Raw genomic sequence first — 2500 nt, 5'->3', positions numbered from 1 at the left:
CAACAACAACAACAACAACAACAACAACAACAACAACAACAACAACAACAACAACAACAACAACAACAATAATACTGATGAAAATGATAATGATAATGTTGATAATGATAATGATGATGATAATAATGACAATAACATTAGTAATAGTAATAATGATAATAATAATAATAATAATAATAATAATAATAATGACAATAATAATAATAATTAATAATAATGGTGATACTAGTAATAATGATGAAAAGAATAATGATAGTAATAATAATTATAATAATTATGTTAATAACAATAATGATAGTAATGATAACAACAACAATAGTGATAATGATAATAACAATGACAACAACAAAAATAATGATAACAATCCTACTTCTACTACTACAACAACAACTACCACTAACAATAATAATCATGAAAACAACAAAAATAATAATGAAAATATTAAAGCTAGTAGTGAGGATGATAATAGTAATAATGATATGATGAGAATGGTGATTGTAATGAGAACGGTAAAAAGAATAATGATAATAATGGAAATCACAATGAAAGCTAAATTGATGGTAACAGTGATAATGATGATAATGATTTGATAATGATGATAGCAATATAAATGATACGAAATCATAATAGTAATAATGATAATGATAATAATAGTAATAACAATCATAATAAAAATAATATTGATTATAATGGTAATAATAATAATTGCATTAATGATAAAAATGATAATGATAATAATAAAAGTAATGATAATATTATTAACACTACTAATAATGATAACTGTAATAATAACCATAATAATGATAGTAATAATCATAATGATAATAATGATAATAGTAACAACAATACAAGTAGCAATAGTGATAACAGTAATGATAATGATGATGATGAAAACAATCGTGATAATAGAATAGTAAAAACAATAGTAATGAAAATAATGATAATGATTATTAATGATGATGATGAAAAGTCATAAAAACCGTAATAACATCAATTATGATGCTGATGAAAATACCAGTAATAAAGAACAGTGGTAATGATAATGATTATGATAATAATGATAATGATTATGATAATGATAATAATAATGATAATAATGATAATGATAATGGTAATAATGATAATGAGAAATAGTCATAGTAATAATACTGATACTATAAATGACAATGATAATAATAATAATAACGTTAATGATAATAATAATAATAATAATAATAATGGTAATAATAATGATAATGATAATAATAATGATAACGAGGATGATGATAATAATATACATATTTAATATACATATACATGCACATATATGTGTATGTGTGTGTGTGTGTGTATAAATCGTAAAAGTGGAATGAATAAGCATATTTCTTGTGCAGCAAAGGATGAATTAAACAGAAAATTTTGACAATAAGGGCAGGAAGCACAACAATGATTCTACATTATCGATATTCATCACCAGGGAAAAAGTCACATACAACATATGGCTGTCAAGTCCCCTTATCGTCACTCCGCAAACCATGCCATAAATAATCATAATGCTTGATGAGAAACAGTTCGCTGTGACGCCCTGGCGGATCAAATGCCATATATCGCGAACCCGTTTCAGAGGACGGGCGGCCAGATGGACAAGTTGAAATTATTTTCATCTGTTTATTTATTCATTTTTGCGAAAGATGATTGTATAGAACGAGATATTCAAATTTACTCGTTGATGTTTCAGCATGACTGAGTTCACTCAAGGTCATGAATTCATGCAAGGTTCATTTTGGCGGACGTCAACAATTGCAGAACAAAATCTGAATGTATTTTGCAAATGCAAATATCTCCACCAACAAGACATGCAATGATGTCGTACTCACTATATCAACTTTTTCCTATACAAAAGACAATGTAAGAATGCTTCTTCGAAAAAGAGAACACGCAGTTTGTATGCAGCAGTAAATGGCTAATGATGCCAACGTTTTGTGAGCCTCTGTCATGAAACTGCAAGTTTTACCAAATCTATGGAGTTCAGTTTCACAATTTTTCGGGTTTTCGCCGCGTGCACAGCCGGCGTAACGAAATATGACCACTTACACAGGTGTGCTGCTCTTGCAACAGCTTTAAACATATTGAAACATTTGCAAAAGAAAAAATGGATGATAAAGTAAAGCTATGTAAAAAAAAAAAGATTGCCTCAAAACGCTGTATCTCGTAAACCCATGTTAATATAACTATAGTTATTGCGGTCTCAGCTGCATCGACAAGCATGCAAACGGGTCTAAGGATCATCGTTATGTTTACAATTATTGTTATTCATATTTGAATATCTGCTCAAGGCTACAATGAGCAGGAAAAGCAAATAGTCGAAAAAGGACAAACAAAATCGATAATAAAGATTAGCAAAAAAAAAAAAAAAAGAGAAAAGAACGGGAAGAGGAAAATTAATGAATATTTTCAACGTGATGAAAACTTGCCTCCACTGGGAATTTAGAACATAGTAAATTCGTTTTCAATCCACACT

The sequence above is a fragment of the Penaeus vannamei genome, chromosome 12 (genome assembly GCF_042767895.1).
Source record: "Penaeus vannamei isolate JL-2024 chromosome 12, ASM4276789v1, whole genome shotgun sequence".
NCBI classification, from domain to species: Eukaryota; Metazoa; Arthropoda; class Malacostraca; order Decapoda; family Penaeidae; genus Penaeus; species Penaeus vannamei.
The sequence above is the reverse complement of the archived record's forward strand: the minus strand, read 5'-3'. Positions refer to the sequence as shown.